The sequence below is a fragment of the Oncorhynchus keta genome, unplaced genomic scaffold (assembly GCF_023373465.1).
Source record: "Oncorhynchus keta strain PuntledgeMale-10-30-2019 unplaced genomic scaffold, Oket_V2 Un_contig_5909_pilon_pilon, whole genome shotgun sequence".
Taxonomy (NCBI): Eukaryota; Metazoa; Chordata; class Actinopteri; order Salmoniformes; family Salmonidae; genus Oncorhynchus; species Oncorhynchus keta.
In genome coordinates this window covers 189,077-215,444 of record NW_026288578.1, presented here as the reverse complement: position 1 = coordinate 215,444, position 26,368 = coordinate 189,077, and the positions used below count along the sequence as shown (strand labels likewise).

Genomic DNA, 26,368 nt, shown 5'->3' with positions numbered 1-26,368 from the left:
TCATTTTTCTATTTGATAATGAATTTTAAGACGCTTTGAAGCATAAAAAACAAAAAACAATTAGCCCATACAAACACATTGAATAACAGATTCACTACACGGAAAAACAGATAGTCCCAAACAATCTAAAGGAAGTTTGTTCTAAAGTGTCTGTCCTCTATCTGAGAGATATAAGAAAGATCAGGAAACATATACATATTTTTTTATGGGTACTTAACGCATTATTTTTGGCACTAAACATTCTCCGTATGTATATACCTCCATTCATTTTTTCAACTGGTACCGGGGGACCTTCAGACAAGTCTTGTGAGGCCTGTGGGTGTCCTAGAGCAAGATAACCAATGTTTTTCTACCTGTTGTTACATCACAGACTTATTCTAAAATGCATTCATTTAGAAAAAAAAACTACACAATACCTCATTATGACAAAGCATAAACAGGTTTTTTGAAAATGTTGCAAATGTATTAAAAAGAAAAAACAGAAATACCTTATTTACATAAGTATTAGACCCTTTGCTATAAGACTCGAAATTGAGCTCAGGTTTATCCTGTTTCCATTGATCATCCTTGAGATGTTTCTGCCACTTGATTGGGGACCACCTTTGGTAAATTCTATTGATTGGACATATATAGACACCTGTCTATATAAGGTCCTACAGTTGACAGTGCATGTCAGAGCAAAAAACAAGCCATGAGGTTGAAGGAATTATCCGTAGAGCTCAGAGACAGGATTGTGTCGAGGCACAGACCTGGGGAAGGGTACCAAAACATTTCTGCAGCATTGAAGGTTCCCAAGAACACAGTAGCCTCCATCATTCTTAAATGGAAGAAGTTTGGAACCACCAAGACTCTTCCTAGAGCTGGACGCCCAGCCAAGCTGAGCAATCGGAGGAGGAGGGCTTTGGTCAGGGAGGTGACCAAGAACCCGATGGGATAACCGTCTCTGCTGCACTCTACCAATAAGGCCTTTATGGAAGGCCGGAAGACGGAAAGGAGACTTTTCCTCTGTAAAGGCACATGACAGCCCGCTAGGAGTTTGCCAAAAGGCACCAAAGGCACCTAAAGGACTCTCATACCAAGATTTTCTGGTCTGATGAAACCAAAATTCAACACTTTGGCCAGATTGCCAAGCTTACCTTGGCAATCTGACACCATCCTATGGTGAACCATGATGGTGGCAGCATGCTGTGGGGATGTTTTTCAGTGGCAGGGACTGGGAGACTAGTCAGGATCAAATGAAAAATGAATGGAGAAAAGTACAGAGGATCCTTGATAAAAACCTGCTCAGGACCTCAGACTAGGGCAAAGGTTCATCTTCCAATAGGACAACACCCTAAGCACACAGCCAAGACAACCCAGGAGTGGCTTTGGGAAAAAATAAATTGTTCTTAATCCTTTTTTCTAAAAGTGCGAGTTGAAAAGAGCCCATCTTGTCTGATTCATTACTACTCCAACTTCCCTCTCCTCTTTGTTTACATCTGGGTTGGCTATACAACGCACATGTCTCTTCAATGCAACGGCCAAGTGTTGCTTTTCTTGAGCACTTGGCTTGCAGGCCTGCTTTGATTGTTTGAGAATCTCGTGCGTCTTTATCCCGCCTCACATCCGAGGGAAAAGCATTACAGCGCATGCTTTAAGGACGGATTAGACAGGTAGAGAAGGAGAAAGAGGAGGGCACCAAGGATTTCACTCGCTGCTTACAATTAAGCTGAACGTGGAGCCCACAGTCCAGCCTGCAGGTTGGTCACTTCAGGTCTACACACATGCTTGGATGAGTCGACTTCAGTGACTGCGGATACCATTCTTAGTCTTCCATGGGCATTGCTGATTATTCATTGTATTTCGATTGGATGCTGAGAAGGTGCTGCTGGCTTTCTTCTTGAGATCTACTCCTGCATAGCCTCCAGATTTCTACATTCCCTTATTTAAGGGGCAAAGGGGGGACCTTCATACGTTTGTGGATCTTCACTGAATCTCCAAGATGGATAGACCGTGAATTTCCCTTCCTTTCTTTGACTCTATCCTTGCAGCCCATGGCTGACTGAGTAGTGACTCTTTAGTACGTCACCTTCCATTCCACATTACAGACAACAACTACAGGTAAGCTAAATGTAAAGGTTTTAATTGAATATGAAAGGTTTGAAACATTTTCTTGAAGCGCTCCAGAATGTTTCTCTTCAAACCGTCTACATTCTATTTTTTTCCGTGCTGTATTTATTATAGAGGCAGTTGCTGTCATGGATTTTTGAAGGTATGATTGAAAGTTTGCATCTCACAGTATTATGCAACAGTATTGTTGAGTAGAATTTCCTCATCACAGTATTATGCTACAGTATTGTTGAGTAGAATTTCCTCATCACAGTATTATGCTACAGTATTGTTGAGTAGAATTTCCTCATCACAGTATTATGCTACAGTATTGTTGAGTAGAATTTCCTCATCACAGTATTATGCTACAGTATTGTTGAGTAGAATTTCCTCATCACAGTATTATGCTACAGTATTGTTGAGTAGAATTTCCTCATCACAGTATTATGCTACAGTATTGTTGAGTAGAATTTCCTCATCACAGTATTATGCTACAGTATTGTTGAGTAGAATTTCCTCATCACAGTATTATGCAACAGTATTGTTGTTGTCCCCTGACACTAAAAGGGAAAATGCTCTGGCGTCTGTGACTTGTCTGATCATTCTTCATGTATTGTCATTTGACCTTTGGTAATCAGAGGTCATCCCTTTCTGGTGAGAGAGCTGAGACACTCTCCCCTTTGACCTCATCTGCACCAATGCAGCCAGGTGGCCTTGAGAACCATCCAGCTCAATGAGATGTACCCTATCTAATGAGACACATAATGACATTAGCAAATCGTATGTGTCCTGGATCCTGATTCAAGTGCTTCACAATTGCTACAGTCAGAGGCTTCAGTTGACTGTATTGATATATTGTTTAGGCTTTGAAAAGCTTTTGGTTCGTTCTGATGCACCATAGAGCAGATAGGCAGTATGGATGACTCTTGGTGAGGGGGCCATTTCTTGCCAAAGAGCTGTGTGAATAATTGTGATTTTTAAATATGTGATTTCATTTGTATGTATTGTGAGTCTGTATTTCTGAATCTGTGAATCAAACAGTAATCCCTTGCTCAAGACGGTCTAATCGCAGCTTGGCACACCTTGACAGTTCCTGGGTCACCCCTGAGAGGTTATGTAACTAAACCACTGGTGTGCTTGACAGGCTAATTTTGTCGGCCTTAACAGGCTTATGTCCGGGCACTGTGTGTCAGACAGCCTCTGATTGATTTGCCAGTCACAACCTATTAACTGCCTCGCCGTCACGTCTTTGGTTCTGTGGATGTAAACAGTATGCAATACAAGCAGTTACTCCAGTTACAGATTCACTCAATATGGTTTTAGAAACAGGGAATTTCGCCAAACCTCCATTTCCCTCTCAATCCGAGAGATATTTTGCCAGTGAGTACAGGGCTGTTCATTTTTAGGACAGTGTAAGAGTGTAGCAGGGGGACCCAGCAGAAAGCTCCATCTCAGGAAATGGACGGTATTGACAGTGTGTGTTAGTGTAAATATGAAACAATACGGGACACGGTGACAACACACGGATGTTCCAGAATGGTGGAGGGGACAAAGTTACGCAACAGCACACAAGGTTATACACCCCAAGAGATGTGATTTAAATGATGCTAGGAGTAGGGACGGTCGGGGACTTTTAAGTTGAAGAGCTTTTAATAAGCCAGACCACAACAAAGCTGGGAGACTTGTTGCTGTGGTGACGTGATGAGGCGATTAGGTAGAGATGGAGGGAGGAGTGTGAGGAGTGTGAGATGGGGGCATGACCTGAAAATGAAGACTTCCATCTCAGAGGAATAAGATTACGAAGAAGCTCCATTCACTGGAAAATCACTGCATCCTCAGACTGACCCAGATCAGAGGGCAGAGATAACAGAGGTTAAGTTTAAGTCAGTTGCTGTCGACGGACACTGGACACACACACATACTGTACTAACACACAAGTCATGGTGGGCTCCTGAGGCGCAACAGTCTAAGGCACTGCGTCTCAGTGGAAGAGGCGTCACTACAGTCCCTGGTTTGAATCCAGGCTGCATCATATCCGGCCGTGAACCCTTTCACCAATAAGAGGTGGAGTCCCACAGGGCGGTGCCCAATTGGCCCTGCATCGTCCTAGTTTGGCCGGGGTAGGCCGTCATTGTAAATAAGAAATTCTTCTTAACTGACTTGCCTAGTTAAGTTTAAAAAATAATAATAATAACTGGTGTACTTTGAAGCCTAAATATCAGGTATCAAGCCCCAAGGTGCACTCGTAGAAAAGAAGGTGTCACACCTTGAATTGTCCCAATAGGTGAATCCTCTAAAAATAACTCTTTGTTTCAAGTGGAGCCTTTTCACTAATACGAGGGGGCTACGTCAGTAGTATTCAAAGTCGGGGAAATGGGGTCACCCTCACAAATTAATACAACAAATAAGAGTACAGATAATTGTTTTTGACAATATACAAATTATTTGGAAAAATATAATTAGAATGATTTACATACTCACATCTCCCATGCCTCTCTTTCTACCCACTCGTTCAGTCTCCTCTCCCTCATACATCTTTGTGATAGTATGAATACATTATCATTCTGTTTGCCATCAGTTCCCGAGCCATTATTACAGATGGACAAGAAGCCACATCAAACTCTTATGGTGTGCTGCATCAGTGACCTTTACACTGGAGCAAATATGGTAATACCTGTCGACACAGCTAGGCATTATGGGTCAAGGAGGAGTAAATGAATAAACCTCCTATCTATCTCTCTCTCTCTCTAGTGCCAACACAATGCAGAGGCAAGTGGAGGTCAGAATGCATGAAAGCCATTTGGAGCCCATCGTGGAGCCTCCTCAGCCTATGTGTTGGGGAATATGCAGCAAAATCATGAATAACTTGGTCCTTTTCCTCACCATCCTTGGTAAGTTAGTCTGTCCTATAGATTTGTCTGCTTGTTACTGTCTTGGTAAGTTAGCCTGTTGCATAGATGTTACTGTCTTGGTAAGTTAGCCTGTTGTTTAGATGTGACTGGTTGTTACAGTCTTGGTAAGTTAGTCTGTCATATAGATGTTACTGTCTTGGTAAGTTAGCCTGTTGTTTAGATGTGACTGGTTGTTACTGTCTTGGTAAGTTAGCCTGTCATATAGATGTTACTGCCTTGGTAAGGTAGCCTGTTGTTTAGATGTTACTGTCTTGGTAAGTTAGCCTGTTGTTTAGATGTGTCTGGTTGTTACTGTCTTGGTAAGTTAGCCTGTTGTTTAGATGTGTCTGGTTGTTACTGTCTTGGTAAGTTAGCCTGTTGTTTAGATGTGTCTGGTTGTTACTGCCTTGGTAAGTTAGCCTGTTGTTTAGATGTGACTGGTTGTTACTGTCTTGGTAAGTTAGCCTGTTGTATAGATGTTACTGTTTTGGTAAGTTAGCCTGTTGTATAGATGTTACTGTCTTGGTAAGTTAGCCTGTGGTATAGATGTTACTGTCTTGGTAAGTTAGCCTGTTGTTTAGAGGTGACTGGTTGTTACTGTCTTGGTAAGTTAGCCTGTTGTATAGATGTTACTGTCTTGGTAAGTTAGCCTGTTGTATAGATGTTACTGTCTTGGTAAGTTAGCCTGTTGTATAGATGTTACTGTCTTGGTAAGTTAGCCTGTTGTTTAGATGTGACTGGTTGTTACTGTCTTGGTAAGTTAGCCTGTCATATAGATGTTACTGTCTTGGTAAGTTAGCCTGTTGTTTAGATGTGACTGGTTGTTACTGTCTTGGTAAGTTAGCCTGTCATATAGATGTTACTGCCTTGGTAAGTTAGCCTGTCATATAGATGTTACTGTCTTGGTAAGTTAGCCTGTTGTATAGATGTTACTGTCTTGGTAAGTTAGCCTGTTGTATAGATGTTACTGTTTTGGTAAGTTAGCCTGTTGTATAGATGTTACTGTCTTGGTAAGTTAGCCTGTTGTTTAGATGGGTCTGGTTGTTACTGTCTTGGTAAGTTAGCCTGTTGTTTAGATGTGTCTGGTTGTTACTGTCTTGGTAAGTTAGCCTGTTGTTTAGATGGGTCTGGTTGTTACTGTCTTGGTAAGTTAGCCTGTTGTTTAGATGTGTCTGGTTGTTACTGTCTTGGTAAGTTAGCCTGTTGTTTAGATGTGTCTGGTTGTTACTGTCTTGGTAAGTTAGCCTGTTGTTTAGATGGGTCTGGTTGTTACTGTCTTGGTAAGTTAGCCTGTTGTTTAGATGTTACTGTCTTGGTAAGTTACTGTCTATAGATGTTACTGTCTTGGTAAGTTAGCCTGTGGTATAGTTTACTGTCTTGGTAAGTTAGCCTGTTGTTTAGAGGTGACTGGTTGTTACTCTCTTGGTAAGTTAGCCTGTCATGTTTCCTGTCTTGGTAAGTTAGCCTGTTGTATAGATGTTACTGTCTTGGTAAGTTAGCCTGTTGTATAGATGTTACTGTTTTGGTAAGTTAGCCTGTTGTATAGATGTTACTGTCTTGGTAAGTTAGCCTGTGGTATAGATGTTACTGTCTTGGTAAGTTAGCCTGTTGTATAGATGTTACTGTTTTGGTAAGTTAGCCTGTTGTATAGATGTTACTGTCTTGGTAAGTTAGCCTGTGGTATAGATGTTACTGTCTTGGTAAGTTAGCCTGTTGTTTAGAGGTGACTGGTTGTTACTGTCTTGGTAAGTTAGCCTGTTGTTTAGATGTGTCTGGTTGTTACTGTCTTGGTAAGTTAGCCTGTTGTTTAGATGTGTCTGGTTGTTACTGTCTTGGTAAGTTAGCCTGTTGTTTAGATGTGTCTGGTTGTTACTGTCTTGGTAAGTTAACCTGTTGTTTAGATGTGTCTGGTTGTTACTGTCTTGGTAAGTTAGCCTGTTGTTTAGATGTGTCTGGTATGTTGACTGTCTTGGTAAGTTAGCCTGTTGTTTAGATGTGTCTGGTTGTTACTGTCTTGGTAAGTTAGCCTGTTGTTTAGATGTGTCTGGTTGTTACTGTCTTGGTAAGTTAGCCTGTTGTTTAGATGTGTCTGGTTGTTACTGTCTTGGTAAGTTAGCCTGTTGTTTAGATGTGTCTGGTTGTTACTGTCTTGGTAAGTTAGCCTGTTGTTTAGATGTGTCTGGTTGTTACTGTCTTGGTAAGTTAGCCTGTTGTTTAGATGTGTCTGGTTGTTACTGTCTTGGTAAGTTAGCCTGTTGTTTAGATGTGTCTGGTTGTTACTGTCTTGGTAAGTTAGCCTGTTGTTTAGATGTGTCTGGTTGTTACTGTCTTGGTAAGTTAGCCTGTTGTTTAGATGTGTCTGGTTGTTACTGTCTTGGTAAGTTAGCCTGTTGTTTAGATGTGTCTGGTTGTTACTGTCTTGGTAAGTTAGCCTGTTGTTTAAATGTGTCTGGTTGTTACTGTCTTGGTAAGTTAGCCTGTTGTTTAGATGTGTCTGGTTGTTACTGTCTTGGTAAGTTAGCCTGTTGTTTAAATGTGTCTGGTTGTTACTGTCTTGGTAAGTTAGCCTGTTGTTTAGATGTGTCTGGTTGTTACTGTCTTGGTAAGTTAGCAGTAGTTTTGAAACTAATGCTAATGAGCCGAAATGGGTTCCTGAAAATTGTAAACGCAATTGTGTTCTGTGTCATCTATTTTGTATGTTGAATGACCAAAAGCAAGTTTTATTTCTATTTTTGTTTTTTGCAACTCACATTTTATGTTACAAATTCAAAGGCATACAATATGTTACAAATTAGTAAATTCTTAAGATCCCAGATTGCATCTTTAACAATGAAAAGTGTGGGATTTGATATAATTTAGTTTTGATATATTTAGTTTTTCTGCACTTAGTCACCTCCCATCCCTCACAGTGCATAAGGTTGCCTAAAAGTTGTGGGTGAAAGTGTAGTGAGAGCCGGTAGAGCTTGTTGTGTTCAGGGTATAAACACTAGCTGATGTGTATGAATAAAAATAGCCCCCTTCTAAATCATGCAACAGAAAACCAATGAGAGGTCTTCAGTTGATATGATTGTGGGTTCTCTCTCTGTGTTCTAGGTGTGATCACAGGCTCTGTTTCTGGGATACTACTGCGTCCCATGTCGTTCCCCCTGATGTGGTCATGGTCATCTTCCTGTTCCCAGGAGACATCCTGATGAGGATGCTGAAGATGCTCATCCTGCCTCTGATCATCTCCAGTCTCATCACAGGTGGGAGAACAGAACCCTGCCATCATATGTATTTATCATGGATCCCAATTAGTTCCTGCCAAGGCAGCAGCTACTCTTCCTGGGATTTATTATGGATCCCCATTAGTTCCTGCCAAGGCAACAGCTACTCTTCACTGGGGTTTATTATAGATCCCCATTAGTTCCTGCCAAGGCAGCAGCTACTCTTCCTGGTGTTTATTATGGATCCCCATTAGTTCCTGCCAAGGCAGCAGCTACTCTTCCTGGTGTTTATTATGGATCCCCATTAGTTCCTGCCAAGGCTGCAGCTACTCTTCCTGGGGTTTATTATAGATCCCCATTAGTTCCTGCCAAGGCAACAGCTACTCTTCCTGGGATTTATTATGGATCCCCATTAGTTCCTGCCAAGGCAACAGCTACTCTTCACTGGGGTTTATTATAGATCCCCATTAGTTCCTGCCAAGGCAGCAGCTACTCTTCCTGGTGTTTATTATGGATCCCCGTTAGTTCCTGCCAAGGCAGCAGCTACTCTTCCTGGTGTTTATTATGGATCCCCATTAGTTCCTGCCAAGGCAACAGCTATTCTTCCTGGTGTTTATTATGGATCCCCATTAGTTCCTGCCAAGGCAACAGCTATTCTTCCTGGTGTTTATTATGGATCCCCATTAGTTCCTGCCAAGGCAGCAGCTACTCTTCCTGGTGTTTATTATGGATCCCCATTAGTTCCTGCCAAGGCAGCAGCTACTCTTCCTGGTGTTTATTATGGATCCCCATTAGTTCCTGCCAAGGCAGCAGCTACTCTTCCTGGGGTTTATTATGGATCCCCATTAGTTCCTGCCAAGGCAACAGCTACTCTTCCTGGGATTTATTATGGATCCCCATTAGTTCCTGCCAAGGCAACAGCTACTCTTCACTGGGGTTTATTATAGATCCCCATTAGTTCCTGCCAAGGCAGCAGCTACTCTTCCTGGTGTTTATTATGGATCCCCATTAGTTCCTGCCAAGGCAGCAGCTACTCTTCCTGGTGTTTATTATGGATCCCCATTAGTTCCTGCCAAGGCAACAGCTATTCTTCCTGGTGTTTATTATGGATCTCCATTAGTTCCTGCCAAGGCTGCAGCTACTCTTCCTGGGGTTTATTATAGATCTCCATTAGTTCCTGCCAAGGCAGCAGCTACTCTTCCTGGTGTCTATTATGGATCCCCATTAGTTCCTGCCAAGGCAGCAGCTACTCTTCCTGGGGTTTATTATAGATCCCCATTAGTTCCTGCCAAGGCAGCAGCTACTCTTCCTGGGGTTTATTATGGATCCCCATTAGTTCCTGCCAAGGCAACAGCTACTCTTCACTGGGGTTTATTATAGATCCCCATTAGTTCCTGCCAAGGCAGCAGCTACTCTTCCTGGTGTTTATTATGGATCCCCATTAGTTCCTGCCAAGGCAACAGCTATTCTTCCTGGTGTTTATTATGGATCTCCATTAGTTCCTGCCAAGGCTGCAGCTACTCTTCCTGGGGTTTATTATAGATCCCCATTAGTTCCTGCCAAGGCAGCAGCTACTCTTCCTGGTGTCTATTATGGATCCCCATTAGTTCCTGCCAAGGCAACAGCTACTCTTCCTGGGATTTATTATGGATCCCCATTAGTTCCTGCCAAGGCAACAGCTACTCTTCACTGGGGATTATTATAGATCACCATTAGTTCCTGCCAAGGCAGCAGCTACTCTTCCTGGTGTTTATTATGGATCCCCATTAGTTCCTGCCAAGGCAACAGCTACTCTTCACTGGGGATTATTATAGATCACCATTAGTTCCTGCCAAGGCAGCAGCTACTCTTCCTGGTGTTTATTATGGATCCCCATTAGTTCCTGCCAAGGCAACAGCTATTCTTCCTGGGGTTTATTATAGATCCCCATTAGTTCCTGCCAAGGCAGCAGCTACTCTTTCTGTGGTTTATTATAGATCCCCATTAGTTCCTGTCAAGGCAGCAGCTACTCTTCCAGGTGTTTATTATGGATCCCCATTAGTTCCTGCCAAGGCAGCAGCTACTCTTCCTGGGGTTATTATGGATCCCCATTAGTTCCTGCCAAGGCAGCAGCTACTCTTCCTGGTATTTATTATGGATCCCCATTAGTTCCTGCCAAGGCAACAGCTACTCTTCACTGGGGATTATTATAGATCACCATTAGTTCCTGCCAAGGCAGCAGCTACTCTTCCTGGTGTTTATTATGGATCCCCATTAGTTCCTGCCAAGGCAGCAGCTACTCTTCCTGGTGTTTATTATGGATCCCCATTAGTTCCTGCCAAGGCAGCAGCTACTCTTCCTGGTGTTTATTATGGATCCCCATTAGTTCCTGCCAAGGCAGCAGCTACTCTTCCTGTGGTTTATTATAGATCCCCATTAGTTCCTGCCAAGGCAGCAGCTACTCTTCCTGGTGTTTATTATGGATCCCCATTAGTTCCTGCCAAGGCAGCAGCTACTCTTCCTGGTGTTTATTATGGATCCCCATTAGTTCCTGCCAAGGCAACATGTTACGATCAACTAGGAGTTGTGGGTGGAATCAGGCGCAGAGAGCAGGGTTCAGTCTTTCTTTCAAATGTATTCCCCAGCGCAACAAAACAGTCACGCCAACACACAGGGCGTATATAAGTTGCCAGTCCAAACAACAGGACAAAATAGTCCGGAGAATAAATACACAAATAACTCACACCATCAAACACAGAGTAACAAAAACAAGCTCGCACATATACCCAGCAGGCCTAGTGCCCTTAAATAACCTACAAACAAACCCTAATACAAAACAGGTGTACCCAATTACCCAATAACCAAAAACAAACGGAAAGGGAATCGATGGCAGCTAATAGGCCGGCGACGTCGACCGCCGAGCACCGCCCGAACAGGAAGAGGCCCCATCCTCGGCGAGGTTCATGACAGTAACCCCCTGACGCGCGGCTCCCGCAGCGCCGACCCCAGCCTCGAGGACGACCTGGAGGACGAGGCGCGGGGCGATTCGGGTAGAGGCGGTGGAAATCTCTCAAGATGGAAGGATCTAAAATGTCCCTCCCCGGTACCCAGCACCTCTCCTCCGGACCGTACCCTCCCAGTCCACGAGGTACTGCAGGCCCCTCACCCGGCGTCTCGAGTCCAGAATAGCTCGTACTGTGTACGCCGGAGACCCTCGATGTCCAGAGGGGGTGGAGGGACCTCCGGTACCTCATTGTCTTCTAGGGGACCAGCTACCACCGGCCTGAGGAGAGACACATGAAACGAGGGGTTAATGCGATAATAAGAGGGAAGTTGCAATCTATAACACACCTCGTTTATCCTCCTCAGGACTTTAAATGGCCCCACACACTGCGGCCCCAGCTTCCGGCAGGGCAGGCGGAGGGGCAGGTTTCGGGTCGAGAGCCAGACCCTGTCCCCCGGTGCGAACACCGGGGCCTCACTACGGTGGCGGTCAGCGTCTCTCTTCTGCCGTTCACTGGCCTGAGAGAATCCTGGACTGCCCACCAGGTGTCTCTAGAGCGCTGTACCCACTCCTCCACCACAGGAGCCTCGGTCTGACTCTGATGCCACGGAGCCAGGACCGGCTGGTAACCCAGTATGCATTCGAATGGCGACATCTTCGTGGACGAATGCCGAAGAGAGTTCTGGGCCAACTCTGCCCACGGGACGTACCTCGCCCATTCTCCTGGCCGGTCCTGACAATACGACCTCAGAAACCTACCCACTTGCTGGTTTACTCTCTCCATCTGCCCATTACTTTCGGGGTGATAACCAGAGGTAAGGCTGACCGAGATCCCCAGACGCTCCATAAACACCTTCCAAACCTGGGACGTGAACTGGGGACCCCGATCAGAGACGATATCCTCTGGAACCCCATAGTGCCGGAAGACGTGGGTAAATAGAGCCTCTGCAGTCTATAGGGCCGTAGGGAGACCAGGCAATGGGAGGAGACGGCAGGACTTAGAGAACCGATCCACAACGACCAGAACGGTAGTGTTCCCCTGGGATGGGGGAAGATCAGTAAGGAAATCTACCGAGAGATGGGACCATGGCCGTTGTGGAACCGGGAGGGGCTGTAACTTCCCTCTAGGAAGGTGCCTAGGAGCCTTACTCTGGGCGCATACCGAACAGGAAGAGACATAGAGCCTCACATCCTTAGCTAAGGTGGGCCACCAGTATTTCCCCCTAAGACCCCGCACTGTCCTATCAATCCCCGGATGACCCGCAGACGGTAGTGTGTGGGCCCACCGAATCAATTTATCACGGACACCAAGCGGTACGTAACTTCGACCAGTCGGACACTGTGTAGGCGCAGGTTCAACCCTCAACGTCCGCTCGATGTCCACGTCCACCTCCCACACCACTGGGGCCACCAGCCGAGAGGCCGGAAGGATGGGAGTGGGTTCGATGGACCGGTCCTCGGTATCATAGAGACGGGACAGCGCGTCAGCCTTAATGTTGAGGGAACCTGGTCTGTAAGAGATCGTAAATCTAAAACGTGTAAAAAACATGGCCCACCTAGCCTGACGCGGATTTAGTCTCCTCGCTGCTCGAATATACTCCAGATTACGGTGGTCAGTCCAGATGAGGAAAGGGTGTTTAGCCCCCTCTAGCCAGTGTCTCCACACCTTCAGGGCTTTACCATAGCTAGTAACTCCCGGTCCCCCACATCATAGTTCCGCTCCGCCAGACCCAGCTTCTTAGAAAAGAAAGCGCAGGTGGCGTGCCCAAGCGCTGAGACAGCACGGCTCCAACCCCAGCCTTGGACGCATCCACCTCCACTATGAATGCTAACGAAGGGTCCGGATGCGCCAACACGGGAGCCCCAGTGAACAGTGCCTTCAACTGGTTGAAGGCTCCATCAGCCTCTGCTGACCACCGCAGACGCACCGGCAGTGAGATAATGGGCGCTGCTACTTGGCCAAAACCCCGGATAAACCTCCGGTAGTAATTGGCAAACCCTAAAACCGCTGCACCTCCTTTACCGTGGTCGGAGTCGGCCAAATACGCACGGCGTTAACGCGGTCACACTCCATCATCATCCCCGAGCTGGAAATGCGATAACCCAGGAAGGAAACGGCTGGTTTGGAGAACACACATTTCTCAGCCTTGACGTATAGGTCATGCTCCAGCAGTCGCCCAAGAACCTTGCGCACCAGGGAAACATGCGCGGCGCGTGTGGTAGAATAAATCAAAATGTCGTCAATATAGACTACCACACCCTGCCCGTGCAAGTCCCTGAGAATCTCATCTACAAAGGATTGGAAGACGGCTGGAGCATTCTTCAACCCATACGGCATGACGAGGTACTCATAGTGGCCTGATGTGGTACTAAACACTGTTTTCCACTCGTCTCCTCCCCGAATACGCACCAGATTATACGAGCTCCTGAGGTCCAGTTTTGTGAAGAAACGCGCTCCGTGGAATGATTCCACCGCCGTAGCGATGAGAGGTAGCGGATAACTAAAACCCACTGTGATCGTATTGAGACCTCGATAATCAATGCACGGACGCAGACCTCCCTCCTTTTTCCTCACAAAAAGTAAACTCGAGGAGACAGGTGACATGGAGGGCCGAATGTACCCCTGTCTCAGAGCTTCCGTGACATATGTCCCCATAGCCAGCGTCTCCTCCTGTGACAGTGGGTACACGTGACTCCGGGGAAGTGCAGCGTTCTCCTGGAGGTTTATCACGCAATCCCACCGTCGATGGGGTGGTAATTTTGTCGCTTTCTTCTTACTAAAAGCGATAGCCAAATCGGCATATTCTGGGGAAATGCGCACGGTGGAAACCTGGTCTGGACTCTCCACCGTCGTGGCACCGATGGAAACTCCTATACACCTACCTGAACACTCGTCTGACCACCCCTGAAGAGCCCCCTGTTTCCAGGAAATTAGGGGATTGTGAATAGCCAGCCAGGGAACCCCCAACACCACCGGAAACCCAGGTGAATCAATAAGGTAGAAACTGATCCTCTCCCTATGATTCCCCTGCGTTACCATGTCCAGCGGAATCGTGGCCTCCCTGACCAGCCCTGACCCTAACGGTCGGCTATCTAAGGAGTGCACGGGGACAGGTGGGTCTATCTGCACTAACAGAATACCCAATTTACGGGCGAGTCCGCAATCCATAAAACTCCCAGCTGCGCCTGAATCGACTAGCGCCTTATGCTGAAGAGAGGGGAAAAACGCAGGGGAAAATTTTTTACAAAAACATGTGACCAACAGGGAGCTCTGGGTGAGTTTGGTGCTTACTCACCTGGGGTGGCCGAGGAGTGTTCCGCCGACCATCTCGACTCCCAGAGGAACTCCTCCAGCACCGGTCCGAAGTGTGTCCTCTCCGCCCACAATAGGAGCAGGAGGAACCCCCTCCTCTGGTCCCCCTAGATGCAGCTCCTCCCAACTCTATCGGAGTGGGAGTGGGAGAGCTGGAAGGTGGAATTAACAGGACCCCTTCTGAACGCCCGCGGGCAGCTAGCAGGTTGTCCAATCGAATAGACATGTCTATTAGTTCATCCAGGGAGAGAGTTGTGTCCCTGCAAGCTAGCTCCCGGCGGACGTACTCCCGGAGACTACACCGATAATGGTCCATCAGGGCCCTGTCATTCCACCCAGCACCAGCAGCTAGGGTCCTAAACTCCAACGCGAAGTCCTGTGCACTCCTCATCTCCTGTCTGAGGTGGAACAGTCGCTCACCCGCCGCTTTACCCTCTGGTGGATGATCGAACACAGCTCGGAAACGGCGGGTGAACTCCAGGTAGTTGTCCCGAGCCGAGTCTGGACTGTTCCAGACCGCGTTAGCCCAGTCCAGGGCCCTGCCCGTTAAACAGGAGACGAGGAGGCTCACACTCTCCTCACCCGAGGAGCCGGACGCACGGTAGCCAGGTAGAGCTCCAGCTGGAGCAAAATTCCTGGCACCCAGCCGCCGCTCCATCGTACTCCCTCGGGGGGAGAGACGCAGTGCGCCGGACTCAGAGGACGACGTAGGTGGAGTAGGTGGTGTCGGCAGTGGGGGAGCTGGGGTAGACGTCGGTAGACCACTCCTCTCCCCTCGTTCCATCCTCTCCATCATCTGGTCCATCGCGGTACCAATCCGATGGAGGACTGCTGTGTGGTGATGGACGCGCTCCTCCATAGTGGGGAGAGGGGTGGTCGCTGCTCCTGCTGATTCCATTTGTGAAGGTGCGGGCTTCTGTTACGATCAACTAGGAGTGGTGGGTGGAATCAGGCGCAGAGAGCAGGGTTCAGTCTTTCTTTCAAATTTATTCCCCAGCGCAACAAAACAGTCACGCCGTATATAAGTTGGGCGTATATAAGTTGCCAGTCCAAACAACAGGACAAAATAGTCCGGAGAATAAATACACGAATAACTCACACCATCAAACAGAGTAACAAAAACAAGCCCGCACAAATACCCAGCAGGCCTGGTGCCCTTAAATAACCTACAAACAAACCCTAATACAAAACAGGTGTACGCAATTACCCAATAACCAAAAACAAACGGAAAGGGAATCGATGGCAGCTAATAGGCCGGCGACGACGACCGCCGAGCACCGCCCGAACAGGAAGAGGCCCCATCCTCGGCGAGGTTCGTGACACAACAGCTATTCTTCCTGGGGTTTATTATAGATCCCCATTAGTTCCTGCCAAGGCAGCAGCTACTCTTCCTGGGGTTTATTATGGATCCCCATTAGTTCCTGCCAAGGCAGCAGCTACTCTTCCTGGGGTTTATTATGGATCCCCATTAGTTCCTGCCAAGGCAGCAGCTACTCTTCCTGTGGTTTATTATAGATCCCCATTAGTTCCTGCCAAGGCAGCAGCTACTCTTCCAGGTGTTTATTATGGATCCCCATTAGTTCCTGCCAAGGCAGCAGCTACTCTTCCTGGGGGTTATTATAGATCCCCATTAGTTCCTGCCAAGGCAGCAGCTACTCTTCCAGGTGTTTATTATGGATCCCCATTAGTTCCTGCCAAGGCAGCAGCTACTCTTCCTGGTGTTTATTATGGATCCCCATTAGTTCCTGCCAAGGCAGCAGCTACTCTTCCTGGGGTTTATTATGGATCCCCATTAGTTCCTGCCAAGGCAGCAGCTACTCTTCCTGTTTATTATGTCCCCATTATTATAGATCCCCATTAGATTCCTGCCAAGGCAGCAGCTACTCTTCCAGGTGTTTATTATGGATCCCCATTAGTTCCTGCCAAGGCAACAGCTACTCTTTCTTGGGTCCATAATATAACATTATTACACCACTACATATCTACAATACAAAATGTATAATACAACAATATGACAATGTTCTACAGTATACCTGTGTGTAGAGTGCGTTCGCTAGCGTTTGTCTGTACTAGCACTAGAGGCATTGTACGTTAGAGTGTTATTATAGCATTTATCCACAGGGGGTTGGTGGCACCTTAATCAGGGAGGACAGGCTGGTGGTAATGACTGGAGCGGAATCAGTGGAATGGTATCAAACACATCAAACACCCGTTTGGTTCCGTTCCATTTCCTCTGTTCCATGACATTATTATGAGCTTTCCTCCCCTCAGCAGCCGCCACTGCATTTATCACTAGAGTATCTGGAATGCATATCTTCTGTAGTTTACGTAACCAACCGGTTGTTGAACTGCGGGCCTCTCTCACCTCTCTCCCACTCCAGGACTGGCAGGGTTGGATGCCAAGTCCAGTGGCCGCCTGGGCACCCGAGCCATGGTGTACTACATGTCCACCACAGTCATCGCTGCCGCTCTGGGTGTCATTCTGGTGCTGCTCATCCACCCAGGTAACCCCAAGCTGAAGTCCAACCTCGGGCCTGGCAAGAAGAACGACGACGTCTCCAGTCTGGACGCCTTCTTCGATCTAATTCGAAACCTTTTCCCAGAAAACCTGGTTCAGGCCTGCTTCCAGCAGATCCAGACAGTCACCACAAAAGTCCCCGTACCTACCAACAGGACCAGGGGTCCACCACAGTTTACCATCAAAAGGGCTCTTCAGTACAAGAGTGGGATGAATGTGCTAGGTTGGTACACTTATAGAAAACATGCTCTTAACTGGAATGAATGATTGTCTTAGCAGTCCAGATAATTGATTTGACACTTTTTGCCTCCTTTTGAAACTGTAGGTTTGATCGGTTTCTTTGTGGCTTTCGGGATAATCATGGGGAAGATGGGAGAAAAGGCCAAGCTCATGCTGGAGTTTTTTAACGTTCTCAACGAGATCGTCATGAGGATTGTTGGCATGATTATGTGGTAAGTCTTATCCTCTCTAGAGTTATATACCTCTACCCCCCTCCTCTAAAATAACAGGCATTCTAGGAAGTCCACTCTAGTCACTGTGGCCAAAGGAGAAAAGTGTTATTTATTACAGGAAATTAGCCCCCAATGTACATGTTTGCCCCAATATTCCCAATTACATACCACTATTGACCTTTCATTAGTTTTACCAAACTGCAAAACTAATCTCACCAAGGTCTCTCCCAGGTATTCCCCTTTCGGTATCGCCTGTCTCATCTGTGGGAAGATCATCTCAATCGATGATCTGGAAATGGTTGCCAGGCAACTGGGAATGTACATGGTGACCGTGATCGTGGGCCTTGTCATCCACGGTGCCATATTTCTACCGCTAATATACTTAGTCATCGTGAAGAAAAACCCCTATGTCTTCTTCATGGGAATCTTTCAGGCCTGGGTCACCGCTATTGGGACAGCATCTAGGTACAAGACCCAAACCTATTCTCTAACCTATTCTCTAACCTATTCTCTAACCTATTCTCAAACCCATTCTCCCATTCTCTAACCTATTCTCTAACCTATTCTCTAACCTATTCTCTAACCTATTCTCAACCCATTCTCTAACCTATTCTCTAACCCATTCTCTAACCTATTCTCTAACCTTTCTCTAACCTATTCTCTAACCCATTCTCTAACCTATTCTCAAACCTATTCTCAAACCTATTCTCTAACCCATTCTCTAACCTATTCTCTAACCTATTCTCTAACCTATTCTCTAACCTATTCTCTAACCTATTCTCTAACCTATTCTCTAACCTATTCTCTAACCTATTCTCTAACCCATTCTCTAACCTTTCTCTAACCTATTCTCTAACCTATTCTCTAACCTATTCTCTAACCTACTAACCTATTCTCTAACCTATTCTCTAACCTATTCTCTAACCCATTCTCTAACCCATTCTCTAACCTATTCTCTAACCTATTCTCTAACCTATTCTCTAACCTATTCTCTAACCTATTCTCTAACCTATTCTCTAACCCATTCTCTAACCTATTCTCTAACCTATTCTCTAACCTATTCTCTAACCCATTCTCTAACCTATTCTCTAACCTATTCTCTAACCTATTCTCTAACCCATTCTCTAACCTATTCTCTAACCTATTCTCTAACCTATTCTCTAACCCATTCTCTAACCTATTCTCTAACCTATTCTCTAACCCATTCTCTAACCTATTCTCTAACCTATTCTCTAACCTATTCGCTTCTTCTCTGTCACCCTCCCTTTTCCCTCTGTCATACTTATTATTGCCTTTCCCAGAACCCATTCTAGAACCCATTCTAGAACCCATTCTAGAACCCATTCTAGAACCCATTCTGCTTGTTTACGATAAGACAGACAAAACAAGATGCCTTGACCTTGCTTGTTTTGTCTCCACTCTACAGATAAACTAAAAACAAGAGTAATGTTATTTGTGGTGCACACAGCGCAAAGTTGCTTTCAAAGATTAAAAACCTCAGCTTAGGTTAGGATAAATAGTTCATTTATATTAAGGACTCTGCATTACCCAACCTATTTTATAGATTGTATGACAGAGTAGGTTGTGAGCCACAGCCGAAGCTCACACTGAGATGATAACAGCAACAGAGATGCCCTAGAGGGGTGTCCACATTTCACGGGTCGTCTGATACCTTCATGCATGACACCAGATTTGTAGAGCTTAGCTACCACAATGTAGTTAGACTCTTGTTGACTAATCTTACTGCTTAAAGTAGGACCCTTTAAAAGTCCCCCTTTGAGGGAACATAATGCTCAATGCATAATATAGATATTATGTCAATTCAGTGTTTAATACCATTCCAAGTCTTGTGGGCGGCAGCGTAGCCTAGTGGTTAGAGCGTTGGACTAGTAACCGGAAGGTTGCAAGTTCAAACCCCGAGCTGACAAGGTACAAATCTGTCGTTCTGCCCCTGAACAGGCAGTTAACCCACTGGTCCTAGGCCGTCATTGAAAATAAGATTTTGTTCTTAACTGACTTGCCTGGTTAAATAAAGGTAAAATTTAAAAAAAAAATATGTATTAAGTAGAGTTCTGTACCCGTCTCTCAGTGCTGGTACCCTGCCAGTCACATTCCGCTGTCTGGAGGAGAACTTGGGCATCGATAAGCGAGTGACGAGATTCGTGCTCCCCGTGGGCGCCACTATCAACATGGACGGCACTGCGCTTTACGAGGCCGTGGCAGCCATCTTCATCGCCCAGATGAATAACATCGACCTCGACTACGGCCAGATCGTCACTGTCAGGTAGGACACTTCTAATCCTACATGACTTTTGGACTATCATGTCACATGACCTAGGATTTCATCTTTATTTTAAGCCTTTTCCAGACATTAGATTTATACCAAAAATAAAAGCAATTATCTGAGCATGGTGCTGGAAGATGGTGCTGGAGGACGGTGCTGGAAAATGGTGCTGGAGGATGCTGCTGGCCCATCTGACATAATAAGAAAAGGGACCGTTTATTGAAAACCCTTTAAATAAAGGTTCAAATTCAGGTCATGTGACATGATTGTTCAAAACAAGGTGCCCTATACATGACGTATTGACCTTGACAAAAAAATTTATTCATGTACCTACACTATAAGGTTGAAATTAATGTATGTGTAATTAACTGAGATCTTTCATCCTGATTGTAGCCTGACAGCAACCTTGGCCAGTGTGTAATTAACTGAGATCTCTCACCCTGACTGTAGCCTGACAGCAACCTTGGCCAGTGTGTAATTAACTGAGATCTCTCATCCTGACTGTAGCCTGACAGCAACCTTGGCCAGTGTGTAATTAACTGAGATCTCTCATCCTGACTGTAGCCTGACAGCAACCTTGGCCAGTGTGTAATTAACTGAGATCTCTCATCCTGACTGTAGCCTGACAGCAACCTTGGCCAGTGTGTAATTAACTGAGATCTCTCATCCTGACTGTAGCCTGACAGCAACCTTGGCCAGTGTGTAATTAACTGAGATCTCTCATCCTGACTGTAGCCTGACAGCAACCTTGGCCAGTGTGTAATTAACTGAGATCTCTCATCCTGATTGTAGCCTGACAGCAACCTTGGCCAGTGTGTAATTAACTGAGATCTCTCATCCTGATTGTAGCCTGACAGCAACCTTGGCCAGTGTGTAATTAACTGAGATCTCTCATCCTGATTGTAGCCTGACAGCAACCTTGGCCAGTGTGTAATTAACTGAGATCTCTCATCCTGATTGTAGCCTGACAGCAACCTTGGCCAGTGTGTAATTAACTGAGATCTCTCATCCTGATTGTAGCCTGACAGCAACCTTGGCCAGTGTGTAATTGACTGAGATCTCTCATCCTGATTGTAGCAACCTTGACAGCAACCTTTGGCCAGTGTGTAATTGACTGAGATCTCTCATCCTGATTGTAGCCTGACAGCAACCTTGGCCAGTGTGTAATTAACTGAGCCATCTCTCATCCTGACTGTAGCCTGACAGCAACCTCATCCTGATTGTAGCCTGACAGCAACCTTGGCCAGTGTGTAATTGACTGAGATCTCTCATCCTGATTGTAGCCTGACAGCAACCTTGGCCAGTGTGTAATTAACTGAGATCTCTCATCCTGACTGTAGCCTGACAGCAACCTTGGCCAGTGTGTAATTAACTGAGATCTCATCCTGATTGTAGCCTGACAGCAACCTTGGCCAGTGTGTAATTAACTGAGATCTCTCATCCTGATTGTAGCCTGACAGCAACCTTGGCCAGTGTGTAATTGACTGAGATCTCTCATCCTGATTGTAGCCTGACAGCAACCTTGGCCAGTGTAATTGACTGAGATCTCTCATCCTGATTGTAGCCTGACAGCAACCTTGGCCAGTGTGTAATTGACTGAGATCTCTCATCCTGATTGTAGCCTGACAGCAACCTTGGCCAGTGTGTAATTGACTGAGATCTCTCATCCTGATTGTAGCCTGACAGCAACCTTGGCCAGTGTATAATTGACTGAGATCTCTCATCCTGACTGTAGCCTGACAGCAACCTTGAGTGTGGGAGCGGCCAGTATCCCCAGTGCTGGATTGGTGACCATGCTACTGATCCTAACAGCCGTTGGGTTACCCACCCAAGACATCAGTCTGTTGGTGGCTGTTGACTGGCTGCTGTGAGTACTCAATCTTGCACTTGTACCTGCATTCACACATACAGAGAATGTTTCCACACACACACAATATCTTCTTGTTACCTCAGGATAAAACTCTGGTCTTCCTCAAAATATTGTCCTCAGCTTTGTTCCCCGAGAGATTACCTTCTGCACTTGTCTGTCTCTGTGTCTGCCTCCCCACCCTAAAAAAAATACAGGGATCGGTTCCGAACCTCCGTCAACGTGGTTGGGGACTCCTACGGGGCCGGTATCGTTTACCACCTGTCCAAAGATGAGCTCGATGCGTTTGACGCCGCGCAAAAAGTTGATGAATTTGAGTTGACAAAATCCCAATCCTTCTTGGAGAACAACACCAACCAGTGTGTTTACGCTGCAGCCCACAGCACAGTCATGATAGATGATTGCAAGGTACATTTCATCTTTAAGGATATAGAGACGTGCATGTAGACTTCCCGTAACGACTGCCTTTCCTTCTCTTGTCATTTGGTATGTCGACAGACATTGATGTCACCTTATACAGTTATTTTGGAGAAAACAATATTTCAAGGTGGAGAAACTAAATAAATATGCTCTTATATTTATTTACTCACTCACTCACTATATGGAAAAGCAGTTTTGTGATACCTGTGTACTTTTGCTCGACAGTTTACTATCATTCGGATGTTGTGTTTTTGACATAATTTTTCTTTTGAAAACATGTTTCCTCACTTTCCTTTTCTTCCTATGTCTTGTAATAACCTGTGACATGAGTGGGATTCTTTTTCTTCATTGGACATGTATTTGTGGCAGCCCTGCTTACATGATTCGATTCACTTTTAGGGCGCATTTTTAAATCTACATTGTCTGGCTAGTGGTACACATGAAGACTGCTATTTCATCATGTTTATCTAAACAGTGGCAGACATATTATGGACCTGTCAAAAATCCTTCTTTCTACTGTAGCTAGCTATGTTTTAGACCAAAAACTCAATGAAAAGTCCATGCTCTTATTTTCAGAGCATTTTACTGATCCATTTGTCATGGATCATTGTTCTATTGCTTTGCTTGCATGGGACGATTACTAATCCCTGTTTTATACTGTAATTTAGTTGTTTTCTTATTCAACATTATTGTCCCGGTAATTCTGTTGGGCAGAGAATCCATAAAATACATGGCCAAGATAGAAAACAAAACTGACTCATCAATGTTTTACAGTCTCCTGTCAGTGAGAAAACACATTTCAATCCATCTTCAGTATCTACTGTCGCTTCAGTATTCAGAGAGGATTCAATCTATCTTCTGTATCTGCTGTCGCTTCAGTATTCAGAGAGGATTCAATCTATCTTCTGTATCTGCTGTCGCTTCAGTACTCAAAGAGGATTCAATCTATCTTCTGTATCTGCTGTCGCTTCAGTATTCAGAGTGGATTCAATCTATCTTCTGTATCTGCTGTCGCTTCAGTACTCAGAGAGGATTCAGTCTATCTTCTGTATCTGCTGTCGCTTCAGTACTCAAAGAGGATTCAATCTATCTTCTGTATCTGTAGTATTCAGAGAGGATTCAATCTATCTTCTGTATCTGCTGTCGCTTCAGTATTCAAAGAGGATTCAATCTATCTTCTGTATCTGCTGTCGCTTCAGTATTCAAAGAGGATTCAATCTATCTTCTGTATCTGCTGTCGCTTCAGTATTCAGAGAGGATTCAATCTATCTTCTGTATCTGCTGTCGCTTCAGTACTCAAAGAGGATTCAATCTATCTTCTGTATCTGCTGTCGCTTCAGTATTCAGAGAGGATTCAATCTATCTTCTGTATCTGCTGTCGCTTCAGTACTCAGAGAGGATTCAATCTATCTTCTGTATCTGCTGTCGCTTCAGTACTCAAAGAGGATTCAATCTATCTTCTGTATCTGCTGTCGCTTCAGTATTCAGAGAGGATTCAATCTATCTTCTGTATCTGCTGTCGCTTCAGTATTCAAAGAGGATTCAATCTATCTTCTGTATCTGCTGTCGCTTCAGTACTCAGAGAATATTCTTTCTTTTCTTTTCTTTCTATTGGGACCAAATTTGCGGGAATCCCAGTAAATTCAACCAATTCAACCAAAATTCAACCGACCAACCAAATTCAACCAAAAGGATGGCCTGCAAGTATTACCCCCTTGGTTTCTCTGCTCAAACCCTTTGACAGCTTCAATATGACTGTGCCTTGGTCTTACAGTTAGATGTCCCTGGTAATTGCTTGCAGGTATCCATGGGCAATGGAAACGGCCACCCCAACGGCCACCCCAACACTGCAGATTTCTCTCTTGTTGAGGAGGAACCGTGGAAACGAGAGTAAAGCAGCACCCTGCTCCGACCTCATCCTGACTTCCACAAGCTTCCCTTCCTGACCAAAATAAAGAACGTAACCACACTTAGCCCTGTAATCACAAGCTTTGGTGCATCCGTCTTACTTCCTGTGGTCTGACTATGGTCAGTTCATTGACTATGGGATGAAGCTCCCCTCCCACAAAGACAACGTAGGTACGCATCCACTTGTACCTATCTTAAACCATTAGATTAGGACTTCCAAATGACATTTCTCAAGCTGTGCTGGTGATTTTTAAGGCATTGTTTAGTATAATGGACCCATTCAGGTGGTTGTATTCTGAACCTTACTCGACAGTGCATGTTCTCTGATATACGCAATGCCGCACTTTTGTTGCTGCTCAAACTTTTGGGGAAAAAGCAATCCTTCTGTCTGTTTTATGTATAAAAAATGTAGGGGTTTTGTTAGCGCCAGAATCAGTTCAGAGAATGTGTGCTTATGGGATGTGGCCTTGCCAGTTGTATACAAGGACCAGTTGAGGAGTGTTATGATGAGAAGCCCCTCCATGGAGAACCCTCCTGTCAGTCACTACTATTCCTATTCCTGACCCTGCACAACCTTATAACAATATGTTCCAGAAACACTTGATGTTCCAGGGGTTGCTAGATATTCAGTGGTGGTCGATTCACTTTTCTTTGGTTTCCAGAGTGGCTTTGACGCTTTCTAAAACCTGCTGCCTTCTAATAGCACTAAGAATAAAATAACTTAAAGAGCCTTGGTAATGCACATTTTCTTAAAAATATAAAAATTGCAAAAACGTCAAGGCAAACAGTGAACTATCTCAAAAAGCCCTTGACTTTACTACTGCCTCTTGTTGCAGTCAACCAATAGCAGCAAACAGGTTCTGAAACCGTTAACGTAACAACATCCCGCAGCAAAGGGAAGGAGAATGTTGACCATGTGGCTCCCCCTAGTGGCAGAATAAAAACAAGTGTTGGGTGTGTTGAAGGAGCTACAATACCTTTGACTTAGAGGATTAAACTCTGGCATCGGCACACATGATCAGCCTCTAAGCACTGGAGCTTACCTCTGGACTTAACATCACTAAATGCCTCCAAATGCGGCTGTTGCGTATTTATAGACAGCCAACGACGCAAGGTGCATATGGACAGCATTAACAAGACATGTGCAGAGGCAGGAAGAGAATTGAATATGTTCCCTCCCCTGGCTGTAAGAGGACAAACACACCAACAATCAATATATTCTATATGTTTTTGTGTGTCTGTATATAACGTATACGTGCATTCCAGTGTGTGAATGTGTGTGTCAAAGAAAGAGTGAAAAAGAGAGAGAACAAAAGACAGAATAATAGATGGTAGGGAGAGAGTAAGAGATGGTAGAGAGAGAGTAAGAGATGTCAGGCAGAGAGAGAGTAAGAGATGTCAGGTAGAGAGAGAGTAAGATATGGTAGAGAGTGAGTAGGAGATGGTAGAGAGTGAGTAGGAGATGGTAGAGAGAGAGTAAGAGAGAGTAAGAGTTGGTAGAGAGAGAGTAAGAGATGGTAGAGAGTGAGTAGGAGATGGTAGAGAGAGAGAGTAAGAGAGAGTAAGAGTTGGTAGAGAGAGAGTAAGAGATGGTAGAGAGTGAGTAGGAGATGGTAGAGAGAGAGTAAGAGAGAGTAAGAGTTGGTAGAGAGAGAGTAAGATATGGTAGAGAGTGAGTAGGAGATGGTAGAGAGAGAGTAAGAGAGAGTAAGAGTTGGTAGAGAGAGAGTAAGAGATGGTAGAGAGTGAGTAGGAGATGGTAGAGAGAGAGTAAGAGAGAGTAAGAGATGGTAGAGAGAGAGTAAGAGATGGTAGAGAGAGAGTAAGAGAGAGTAAGAGATGGTAGAGAGAGAGTAGGAGATGGTAGAGAGAGAGTAAGAGAGAGTAAGAGTTGGTAGAGAGAGAGTAAGAGATGGTAGAGAGTGAGTAGGAGATGGTAGAGAGAGAGTAAGAGAGAGTAAGAGTTGGTAGAGAGAGAGTAAGAGAGAGAGTGAGTAAGAGATGGTAGAGAGAGACAGTAAGAGATGGTAGAGAGAGAGTAGATGGTAGAGAGAGAGTAAGGAGATGGTAGAGAGAGAGTAAGAGATGATGGTAGAGAGAGAGTAGATGGTAGAGAGAGAGTAGAGATGGTAGAGAGAGAGTAAGAGAGATGGTAGAGAGAGAGATGTAAGAGATGGTAGAGAGAGAGTAGATGGTAGAGAGAGAGAAGGAGATGGTAGAGAGAGAGAGTAAGAGATGGTAGAGAGAGTAGAGATGGTAGAGAGAGAGTAAGGAGATGGTAGAGAGAGAGTAAGAGATGGTAGAGAGAGAGTAAGAGATGGTAGAGAGATGGAGATGGTAGAGAGAGATTAAGAGATGGTAGAGAGATGGTAGAGAGAGAGTAAGAGAGAGTAAGAGATGGTAGAGAGAGAGTAGGAGATGGTAGAGAGAGAGTAAGA

The 26,368-nt window shown here is 45.2% G+C and overlaps 1 pseudogene; it reads left to right on the top strand.

Annotated features, from left to right (window-relative positions):
* Positions 1–1,715: 1,715 nt before the first annotated feature.
* On the top strand, positions 1,716–25,925 carry LOC118370918 (excitatory amino acid transporter 2-like; annotated as a pseudogene).
* The last annotated feature ends 443 nt before the right edge of the window (positions 25,926–26,368 follow it).